A 12,407-nucleotide genomic window follows, 5' to 3' on the forward strand; every position below is an offset into this window, starting at 1 on the left:
AAGATATTGCAGACCTGCATTGAAAAGTTCATTCAGTGGAGAGATTTCAAAGTGTACTCGGAATTTTGCAGTTGAACGCATTGTAACAGATCCAGCAGAACAATGCCATGGACACTAGATACAAACAATCAAATAATCTCACTAGGTCAATTCCCACTTCTTTATTTGAAATAACAACAGAACGATGAAACACACTGTTTCAAATGACGTGGCGTCACTAAGTCTTGAACTTAGGGAAGTAATTCTCCCAGATCGGCTGTTAAATGTAGGATTAAACATACTGTACTTGTTACATAAACGGAATACTCCATTAAAGTTCATAGTGCTGTGATTATTTCCAGGGGTTAATTTGTAAAACAAAAAGGCTTATAATTAAGGAAGAGGGATAGCATTTTTGTTTCTAGACCTATTGTACTGACCTTGATTTACAGTAGCTCCCATATATGCTTGTTGGTTTCTTGCCTTATTGTTGGTGTTGGTAGCTGACTGTTGACTTTTGCCTAGTCCTGTTTTAATAATCTTCAGGTTTGAACAATACCAGAGGCGGGCCGACTAATCTGATGAACAAGAGCAACAGGAGTTTCTTACTCAGAGCATCACATCCTAAAATATATCATTACAGTACAGTTTTGTCATTCAATTCATGGAACAGTTTTTTTTTTAAATTGTACTTGTTATGTAAATAGAGTTTCGGCACAAATAGTTATTTCCCTTATGAGGAACCTGACCTGCACCCCACTAAGCTTTTTTTTGTGCAAACCCCTGTATGTAAAACCATGTGATGCTGAGAAAGACAGTGGCATGAGAGGCAGGGAAATAATTTACTAAGTAAACTAAGATTTGCTTTATTTATGTAATTAACTCATATTGGATACCCGCATGCATTTCTTCTTTCTCTTCCCAAATGGAGAAATACAGGATAACCATTGCCTTCAGTACTTTAAATACAATAGTTTCTTTTATGGGGGTGTGACGTACCCAGACCTGGAAGATGACACAGACACGGGCAGGTTCTTGCAGGGTTGAAAGCGCTGGCAGTTCCACAAAAACACACAGCTCACCAAGCGAAATAAAGGTTTAAACAAAAACAGAATCTCGCACAACACAAAACAAAATACCAACAAGTACCAGGCTGGTACTTTCCAGCACACGTAGCATTTGTTTATTTTTCTTTTTACTTTCGTTTTAGATTTTCTTCCTTCTCATTCTTGTTCCTCCTCTTTGAACACCCACCCCTATCAGCCAAAGCTGCAGGTTTTTATACAAGTGACCATCTCCGGATTAGCAAAAAATTAATCAATCCAGAGATGGTCACATTCTACAGATAGTTTTTACTCTGCGTGGCCGACAGCCAGTTTATCAATAATCACCAGCATTTCCACGAGATGTCTGTCAGAGACGAGCTGCTAACAATCGCCTCTGCCAGAACACATTTAATTGTACAATACATTCAGCTGTGTTTTTAACCCAAACAACTTTTAAAATCGTACAATACACCCATAACTTCACCCATTCTAAAACCAAAACCAAAGGGTTTTGCCCAGCCCCCTATTTACGTGCAGGACTCTGACCTGCCACAGGGCGTGATTGTTTTTACAAGCTGAAATGAGAATGAAAATGCATTGCTATGCCTTGTGAATATTTCTCAGAATTGTTATGGTAAAATTTAATAAATTCATGACAAACTAGCATGGCAAATGATCATGCAAATGATAAAGTTCATAGATCTATTAATAGCTACTGTAGCTGGTGGGTTTTGGTGGTGTTTTATAGCAGGGGAACCCTAGGCTATCAAAATCTCTAACTGGGTCTGTTTCATTTCCCCACCATTATGAACCTGTATACAAAATATATCAATCCAACAAGGTCCTGCTAGACTACATAGAGGTCCCCAGTAGAAACGCAAAGCGTGATCATTTTAAAGTGCACTTTTAACAAAAAAGTTCTGGTGTAAAATGGCTTACTTGCCTCTCTATCAGGGGTGTAACGATATACCAGTGTCACGGTATGTATCACGACATGCAGGTCGCAATACCATATGTACCACGATACATGTGATGGTTCTGATTGGCTACTTGAATCCTTAGGATCCAGCCTTCTCATTTCCAGCCAGTGGCTGGCTAAGTTGTTGTTTACTTTGCTAGATGAGCCGCCTAAAATAGTTTCAAAAAGAAAAAAAAATGTTTTTATAGTGCTCGTATGTTCTAGTGAATAGTATTCAGAATGTTTATTTTGTTCCAGTAAAATAGCGGCAATTTCCACAATTCATTACGTATGTAAGTCGACGGAAACATTCCTTCTCTGAGGGCATTATATTTCTGGGCTTATGTTTCCATGGACACCGTGAATGGACCAATCAGTTTCGAGCTTACAAGCGATGTTGGTGACGAAGGCCGAATTGTACAATCATATACCTGAGTCAGTAACCATACAGCAGACTTCTGACACTGTATAACATTTTTTTTTTAAAAAAACAAACAACCCTCGTTTTCTATGTAAGATTGTCTTTTTTACTCAAAGTGTACAAAATACAGTGAGTATATGTATATACATTGTAAAATGTCTTATGCATTGACTGAAAATCGATCTGAAACCTAGCATATACAGTTAATTCAGGAAACGATATTTGCATTGTGCAATTAACATTTTTAAGTGTTTTGTTTTGCTAATTCAGTCTTTATTAAACGAAAAATATCACTATATGAGCTACAAGATGTACCGGTCAGATCTTTTTTTGCATAATCAGTTGCTGTAAATATTAATAATATTATTGACAGTTTAGACACAAAATGCAGATCAAAAGTACACACACACACACACACACACACACACACACGTACGTACACATACGCATAATAAGCACATACTGTGATTATCTATCTGTTTAAATAGGCATGGTACTTAAGTTCGTTATTTTTAGAAGACTATCTAAATCCAAGAAGTTCAAGTCAAATGGAAATGCATATTTTATGTACAGTACAAATCTCTTCCTCCTTCTCTTCTGTTGATGTCACACTTTCCATGTCTTCTCAAAACACAGCCATATTTTCTTTGTATATTAGGCAAGATCAACAGTGGGGGGGAGGGAGGGTATTTTCTCGTTAAATTGAATGCTATAAAGTACTTTTTTTTTTTTTTTTTTTTACCCGGAAAGGTAACTGACGCTTGGGTATAGATGCGCTGCTGTGGCACAGACTACTGCGCATCAAAAACCCCCCCAAAAAAACAAAAAAACATGCGACGCCAAGCGCTGGTGTGTCCAGGCTCTAGGGTGCTACAAGGCATGATGCAAACATAGATACACAGTATAAAAATGTAGGCATTACTCCTACGCACTCACCAGCTGTATAGTTGGATCATCGATCTGAGTACACATTTAAATAAGGGGTCAGATGTGTTAAAACAGTTTGAAAGTATTTTGAATCTTCCCTATACGCTAGTCAGGCAATGCGGAGTATTCAGTTCATGGTTCAGCAATGCTTTCTCAGGGTAATACAATATAATGATATTCAGTGGTATTTTCTTTTCTGTTAGGTGTCTGTTGAACAGCAGTGCTATAAATAAACACGCATACCCAGTATATCAATCACAAATGAGAAAGCTGGTGTCTATCCATAACATAAGTATTTACTGCCCACTCGAAAAATGTTTTCGAAAATCTGACCTAGTGAGCTAGATGACAACAGGTGTTTGTTTTTAACACACCTTCAACTGATAGTGTTGATAAGATCTGTATTCAGCAGTGTCTCTGCCTCTAAACTGTAAAACCCAAGGAAAGGGCTATAATTTAGCCAGCAAGGCTCCAGACTGTGTTGCTACCATCTGGTTTTCATCAGTTATCTCATTTTGAACCTGTACCGCTGCAAATTAAAACTACCTCTTTGATTAAAAAAGAAAAAAATCAACATGTGTAATCTGTGAACTGACGATCATACTTTTAGTCTTGTGAAAGGAGGGATTGCAGTATAGTTTCTGAATACATTCTGTTGCTACTTTCTCCTGACTCAGCAGCTTGTGCTGCTTAAACTTCAGCAAGCTGCTTCCTGGGGAAACCTGGGCCTCTAGGAGGCGTCCCCAGCAGCTGTGAGGCAGATACAAGGAGGGGTCTGCACTGGCATGCAAGGAGGCTCTCTCAGTGTAAAACACAACACAGGCCATGGCAACCAAAACAAACACACTACAATATCTTCGTATCTTTCCCCAGAAAAAAAAAAGATTCTTTGTGTAGCACTACATATGATTTTAAAAAGATTTATTTTTACATACTCTTTAAGAAGCTTGATACCTTACAAGTCGTGCTTCAAGTCACTTCACTGACACCGTTAGTTTACATCAGTGAAGCCTAAACACAAACAAGAATACATCAGTTACAATTTCATACTTGCATTACTTGTAAACATTACTTTAAAGGCGTTTGTTTTTGGCCCACAAATCATCAAATGACAACATGGCCCTTTGTAAAACTGAGTTTGACAATCCTGTTATTGACATGCTAACAGCCAACTGTCAAGCTGGGGTGCCATGCTGTGTCAGGCATTCGTCATGGTGGCAAAACCTGCCTATGACCGGTGTATCACATTTGTACTTCTCTTAGAGTTTTACATATACAGTGCCTTGCAAAAGTATTCAGACCCCTGACCAATTCTCTCATATTACTGAATTACAAATGGTACATTGAAATTTCGTTCTGTTTGATATTTTATTTTAAAACAATGAAACTCAAAATCAATTATTGTAAGGTGACATTGGTTTTATGTTGGGAAATATTTTTAAGAAAAATAAAAAACTGAAATATCTTGCTTGCATAAGTATTCAACCCCTGTGCTGTGGAAGCTCCCAGTTTGCACCGATGAAAGAAATTGCCCTAACGAGGACACAATTACCTTACCATTGGCCTCCACCTGTGAACCATTAAAGTTGCTGTCACATTTTCTGGATAAAAACCCCACTGTTGAAGGATCATTGGTCAGGCAGTGAATCTGAAGGAAAATGAAGACCAAAGAGCATTCTACAGAAGTTAGAGATAAAGTAATACAAATACATAGATTAGGGAAAGGGTACAAAATAATATCCAAGTGTTTAGATATCCCAGTGAGCACAGTTGGATCAATAATCAGGAAGTGGAAGCTGCATCACACCACCCAGGCACTGCCAAGAAAAGGCTGTCCCTCAAAACTCAGCACGCAAACAAGAAAGAGACTTGTGAGAGAAGCCACAGAGAGGCCAACAATCACTTTGAAGGAGCTACAGAGTTCAGTGGCTGGGAGTGGAGTAATGGTGCACCAGTCAACCATACCAAGAGCTCTACATAACACTGGCCTGTATGGGAGGGTGGCAAGAAAGAAGCCGTTACTCAAAAAGTACCATCTGAAAGCACGTCTGAAGTTTGCCAGAAAGCATGATAGTGACCCAGCTGCGATGTGGGAAAAGGTTTTGTGGTCAGATGAGACCAAGATAGAGCTTTTTGGCCAAAACTCAAAGCGCTATGTGTGGCGCAAACCTAACACTGCCCGTGCCTCAAGACACACCATCCCTACAGTGAAGTATGGTGGTGGCAGCATCATGCTGTGGGGACGCTTCTCATCAGCAGGGACTTGGCATCTTGTTAAAATTGAAGGAAGAATGGATGGAGCAAAATACAGAGAAATACTGCAAGAGAACCTGCTTCAGTCCGCTAAAAAACTGAAGCTTGGGAGGAAATTCACCTTTCAGCAGGACAATGATCCCAAGCACAAGGCCAAAGCAACATTGGAGTGGCTCAAGAACAAAAAGGTGAATGTCCTACAGTGGCCCAGTCAAAGTCCTGATCTCAATCCCATTGAGAATCTGTGGCACTATTTGAAAATTGCGGTCCACAAGCGTCATCCAACCAACCTGAACAACCTGGAGCAAATCTGCCAAGAAGAATGGGCCAAAATCACTCAGATACTGTGTGCAAAGCTGGTACATACTTACCCCAAAAGACTTAAAGCTGTTATTGCAGCGAAATGTGGCTCTACCAAATATTAATGTGTGGGGGTTGAATACTGCAAGCAAGATATTTCAGTTTTTTATTTTTCTTAAAAATATTTCCCAACATAAAACCAATGTCACCTTACAATAATTGATTTTGAGTTTCATTGTTTTAAAATAAAATATCAAACAGAACGAAATTTCAATGTACCATTTGTAATTCAGTAATATGAGAGAATTGGTCAGGGGTCAAGGCACTGTATATCTAAAGAACCACTTATCCTGAAATGTTTTAAGGACCAGGGGGATAGGAATATTAACAATTTAATACAAATTAATGACATTGAATTTTCTAATACAAAACCTACAATACAGGAAGTGTTTAGTTGACAGGAAACTGCTGCATCCTGTCACCTAGCCACTCCCTGTGCTGCATCCTGTCACCTATCCACTCCCTGTGCTGCAGGTTATTTGGGGGGGGGGGGGGGGGTGCAGCTGGACTTCATTTGGGTGGGACTGACTTGCAGCACAATTTGACTTTATTTCTAATTTGCAAAGAATCCAGTCCAGTCCATATTGTGCCAATAAAGTGTTGAGTTAGAAAGACAACTGCCTTTTTCCATATTCACAAATAGTAATCAAACTAGTCTACACTCTCAACACTATCAATGATATTTACCACAATAACAACCCTTGGGATTGGAGTTTGGTGTCATTTGGGAGGTGTTGCCATAGCAACACTGGTATCCACAAAAGGCAAACCAATGTATGTGCGTACTGATCGAGTGGAAAACAATCAGTTGCACTGTACATTGTACCGAATATAAAAGTTTGGTGTCCTTCTAGAAAGCTGGTTTTTTTTTCCCAAAATACTCACAATAGTCTCACAAGTATTCTGTTGCAACAAGCTGCATCTTTTGCATATTCCTTCTGTAACATTTATTTTACTCTTTCTACTGAAGTGTCAACATTTTCTCACATACATCCCCTGGTCTTGTTTCTTCGTTTTGTGTGAGATTCACCACTTTTATAGAGTTGGTATACTTAAAAAAGCATTCTCTAAAACACAGCAAACTAAATGAAAAGTAATATACTATCTTTTCCATAATTCTAATACCACCAGAATACTTCATAAACATACATCGAGTGTTTATATAAATAATATCTACAGTGCAGATAATCTCTAGATCACCTGTGATTGTGTAAACTACAACCTTCTGTCTCTCTGACTGCTTACTACAAATATGGCAACAAGTGGTACAAAATATTTGTCAGTGCTTAACTATTGTTTCTTGCTTTCTCTATACTTTCCCTTACTAAATAACTTGCAATGGCATTGCAGTGGTAGTGGTCTTATAAAAGTTTACCATAGTAAAGACATAGCAAATTGTAATAAAGCATGATGAAAGCATGGTACAGCAAAAGGTAGGCATTGTAAAGACCAGCGAGGTATGGCAAAGTATGGTAAATGCCTAGTATAGTCATGTGAAAAGCATAGGGAAACTGCAAAACTACCATTGTATAAAGGCTTAATAATCCAAAACACTCAAGAGTAGAAGAACACAGCAGCACTATGGTAAACACAATGTATTTTTCTGCAAGTATGGGGTGCAAAAGGCAAAATATTGCGCAATTATCAGACAGCAGTACAGACATTTCCCAGGCCAGTACTGCAATCACGTTCTATAGTCTTTGAAAGTGTTGCAGAACACAGAGTGGGAAATCTGTGTTCTTGTTATTCTTGTTCATCAAGCAAACATGTAGGAAATGAATGGGGTTGGATATTGTGTGCCTTGCTGAACTCCAAAGTCCCTTGGTGGATTATTAATATATGACTTGTTGACCAACACAGAACGCCAGGATAAGATAATTATATAAGATAATTATCAGTCTATTTGGCAACCCATTGTAATGGATCTCTTCCTAGCGGCTGATGAGTTAATAATACTGACATCAGTGTAAGGCCCGTACTTACCTCTCCACTGTAGAGCTGGCATGGTAAGTTGTTTGTCTTTGATCCTTATAGTTTGCAGTTCACGTCCAGCCCTTGCCTTTCCGTTCAATTCAATGGACTAAGCTGCCAATTCATTACATCATACTCTACGCGGATCTGATGTTCAATATCAAGTTTATAAAAGGCATGAGATATTATAGCATTGCCTACAAGAAAAGCTTTAAGACTAAGCTTTAACAATAATTACATTTTGTAAAACTGTTTTCTTACTATGTGATGGTGTTTGCAGCCATTCCAGAGTTCCGTTGCTCAAATATGGAGTTGTGTTTTCTGTAAATCTGCCCAGTACCTGACTTTGAGCTTGTCTGAGAAAGTACTGGAACTTAACAGCCTTCCTCATTCCATTAAAATCATGTGACAATGTGACTTTCAGCACTGCCAGCCCTCACCCACTCTCTGTCCTTATACATGTAGAGTAGTTGGGGCTTGCAGAGTGGAATGGTCACAATATTGCATGATTTTAGTTGAATGAGGAAACCAGTTTAGTCCCAGCATTTAGGATTCTAGGGCTCAAAGACAGGTAATGGAATCTAGCCCATTGCATAGATCAGTTGCTTATTTTTAATTTAAGAGTTTCCTTTTCATTTACAAGAAGTAAATACTGAATAAATCTGCCCCAAGGTCCCCAACTAATCAAAGCTTTTCTGGTATTCAACACGCCCCACTTGCACAATAATGAAAAATAATTTCCATGGCAAAAACCATACAATAGTAATGGAAAAATAAAAAAAAACAATTAAAATGATACCCTGAGAGTTGTTATGTGAATATAGCGATGATAGGATCTGTCAGACCTCCACAGTTACATTCATTCAACAGATCCCTCTGTTTTAAGTCAAGGTTAAGAGATCATGAAGATACAGGCTTCACCTCTGCTGGATTCGATAATCTGTTGTGAGTCGATGCATTGCCTTGCTGTGGACTCTGCTTGTAGAATGGCTACCTTCTGCAAATATTGCATGTCTGTGATCAGCTGGCTTGGCAAGGGGTGTCTGTAACACCCATACCCACTTCATCAGCTTGAGCCCCACATTTCAAAGGTTGCCAGGCAAATCAAGCCTGCTGTTTATATTACAGTAGATACAGTCTCCATGCTGGCTTAACATAGGGGAATTAATAATAATGTTTAGACTTATTTTAGTTAATGATCATTGGACAGCAATTACCTGTTACTGTAAATTCCTATTTCTGTAAGAATAGTGTGAATATGCTTTTTTTTCACTTAAGAAAATAAATACAGCAAATGTTTGCCTTATTGATGCATTACCTGTAACACTAAGAACCTGGTTGCCGGTTTAATTTGCTTCTATTAAGTGATTGAACACACTGCACAGAGCTGCACGATTTCTTTAAAATGTCTTCAACAAGAAATTGTCCCAACCCCTTCAGTGCTTTCTTTCCTGTCAGTAACCAGCTAGCCATTTCCCTTAATGACTGACATGCATTGCAGCCAGTAAGATGCTTTGACCCCGAAGATAAGATGGAGTGATATTACCCAGGATGTAAAGTAGTAAAAGACTAACTGGAAAGCAATTCATGGAAACTGATAACTTTCTTTAACCTAGTGCAGTACAAATATTGGCTATATCAATTTCCCAAAGTGGGGGTCCAAGGTTTCTGATGGGTCGCCAAGCAATCTAAAAAATATGACGGTTCAGTGCACACTGTTAAGATTTTGATGTACTATACAACTTATTATGCTTAAATTCAAAATAAATATAATTCACATACAAATCATTAGCAGTAAGTATGTAAACAATGTATTGTTTTATCACCGGTATATAAAGCATAAGGTGACATTTTATGTGCGGTTACTTGTGATTTTGTTAAAATGGATGCAAAACGAAAACATGTCTAATGCTACTTGCAGCTCAAAACAAAAAAAACTTGCTATTACCATCGTATATTAATTTCAGTGTTTCTTACACTGGTGACGAGGGTGATCTGCGTCCTCATGTGTTATTTGTTGTGAAGTACTGGCTCACGAAAGCCAGATTGCATTGTGCATAAAGCTGCTCAATTAGCTAAACAGCAAGACTTTCTCAGAGGAGGAGATGAATGTATCCTACCTGGTTACAATGCACTGTTATCGGTATGTTTGCAGTGCTTGATGTCGAATTGAAAATTAAAACTGGTATTCATTATGTTGCAACACAATTTTAAATTCATATTGTAACGTGGAGGTAAAGGAAACAATCCAGACAAGTATTCTGGACTAAATTGTATGGTTTATTTTACAAGAGCGAGCAGTTCAATAAAAAAATAAATGCAATAAACAATAACAAATACAGGATAAATAAAAGGGTTTAATAAACAGGCTGGTAACACAAACAAAGCTAACAGTCTCTGCGTGTCCGACTCAGCTCAGCGGTTCGTCTGCGTCGTGGTTACAATATGTCAGTTTAATACAATTTTTTACTAATAATTAATTTGACAAAAACAAACATTTTAACAAGCTGTAAACTAACTTTCAAAGCCTGAATGCTTATATAGTGTAGTGTAGTTACAAATAAATGAAATTTAGCTTTTTGATTGGTTAAGAAGTATTTCAGTTAAAATACCGAACAGTGATTAATTTTGTCGTGGTTCATTATTCCTGTGTTCATTTGGGTCGCCAATCCAAAAGTTTGGGAAACACTGTATATGATGTGTTTCTTTCAAAACTGCACATTATAAAATCATATATTGTGAATAAAAGTGTGCATGACAGGCAGGATTTCTGAAATTATTTTGCAAGCTGCAACCACTTAAGGTAAACATCGCAAGTAGAGTTTTTCATTTTGTGACTTTGCTCAGGTACGTTCACTGAAATTAATGTGTGTACAAATTGTTCTTATTGTACTGTGAGGCTGCGTTTTAGTTGTTATTGGGATATGTTGTAATCTAATACCCAGTGAACTCCTGAGCCAGAATTTTAAAATAAAGAAATAAAATTAAGGCAGATTGAACAGAAGACAAGTAATGTGTCTGTTTAGTCAGGAGATGGCAGTAGTCTCGTTATATTCAAGCAGAGGGTGATTAGGAGGTCAGTCGCACTTTGGGCTGCTGCTTTGGAGAAAAGCATCAGCAGAGGAATCTGACTTGGCAGAGTAAGGCACCAAACGACAAGAGAAATTACATAAAATATTTAAAACATGTTCACAGGCACATTCTGGGATGCCATCGTGCACAGCAGCATTGTTTAGCGAATATACTTAATAAAGAGTGAATTGTACACAAATAAATCATTATGCCATGCACTGTAACAGAGAGCCAGTTATCAATTAAATAAGCTCTACAGTCTATACTGTCATTAGCAGTGGAGTGTGCAGTGTGCACAGGTGTAAATTACACTTCATTGTATGCACGTAGGCGTGGTTTTGTATTGCACTCAGTATAGACAAGGCAGTCTCAGCCTGAGAAAATATTCAGAAACAAATGACATGAATTGCAGTTTCTGTCTAATTAGTGATCTAAATATCCACATTGAAATACATTGGTGTATTGATTCCTGTGTTATTCTGTTTTATGTCACACATAACATTTTGATAATTGCTTATCAAATCGCCATAAAATGCAGTAATTTGTATTTTATGCTATTCAGTACAACCTGTTGATATTACAGTATGTATTTTACAGCCATGGCAGGGGATGTACAGAACAGTATGTTACTGGCATATATATGTTTGAAATAGGTCATATGCTAAAAATAAATAAAACAAGTATTTTGGAAAAAGTAAATGCTAACACACACACACATGTAGGACTTGAAGTTTTCAGGTTTTATTTTTACTCAGGTGACGTCCCTTTAAACAAATTGAGCTGATTCTGTTTTTCATAATTAAACTCAGAAAAAAAGCTGTTAATTACAAAACAATCTTTGTTTTTACCATCATATCTTGCTTGAGCCTAACTCTGGTCCCCTTCATTTTTATTTCAAACATTACATTTCATTTTTGCAGTCGCCAAATTTAACGTTGTGCTTTTGTTATTTTCTTCATTAGTTTAACAGAGATGTCCTGACAGATTTTTTTTAAGCATAAAAATGAATACCCATTGCGGAGTGTACAGTGACAAGAAGACCTTCAGGCCCCAAACATTTTTCGCCAAACATAGCAAACCGCTTCACAATTACTTCATAATACTGTGACATGGAATTAGTCAGCGACCAGTTTCTGAGGTTGACTGTCACTTTTCTATTCAACTGGTCATCTAGTTGACTATTCAGTGCTACCCCTATTCTATATAATTGAATAACTAGTAAGCCAAATAGTATACAGTATAGATGAGAACAAGAGTTGAGATATACAGTGTATGAATATCTTTTTCAGGTCCTGAGTGAATATTTTTCTTCTTGTACACTATGAATCTTCACAGTATACCCTCTATGAATCCTACACATTGATGGCCTTCACAGTGATGCAGAAAAGTTAGTTAAACAAAAAAGTAAGGCAATGAAAAG

General features: G+C 37.6%; 2 protein-coding genes across 5 annotated transcripts in view; one reads left to right on the forward strand and one right to left on the reverse strand.

Moving 5' to 3' along the window:
* The window catches only part of LOC117415697 (solute carrier family 25 member 16-like), a 46,142-nt gene extending 37,884 nt beyond the window's left edge, over positions 1 to 8,258 (reverse strand). The window contains exon 1 of the mRNA XM_034026356.3: positions 8,177 to 8,258. The gene's annotated coding sequence lies outside the window, so the exon portion shown is untranslated. The remainder of the gene's footprint in view (positions 1 to 8,176) is intronic.
* LOC117415695 (methylcytosine dioxygenase TET3-like) overlaps positions 1 to 12,407 on the forward strand; it is a 73,419-nt gene that overhangs the window by 12,442 nt on the left and 48,570 nt on the right. The window lies entirely within an intron of this gene.

Source organism: Acipenser ruthenus, chromosome 7, assembly GCF_902713425.1.
Source record: "Acipenser ruthenus chromosome 7, fAciRut3.2 maternal haplotype, whole genome shotgun sequence".
In the NCBI taxonomy this organism is placed as follows: Eukaryota; Metazoa; Chordata; class Actinopteri; order Acipenseriformes; family Acipenseridae; genus Acipenser; species Acipenser ruthenus.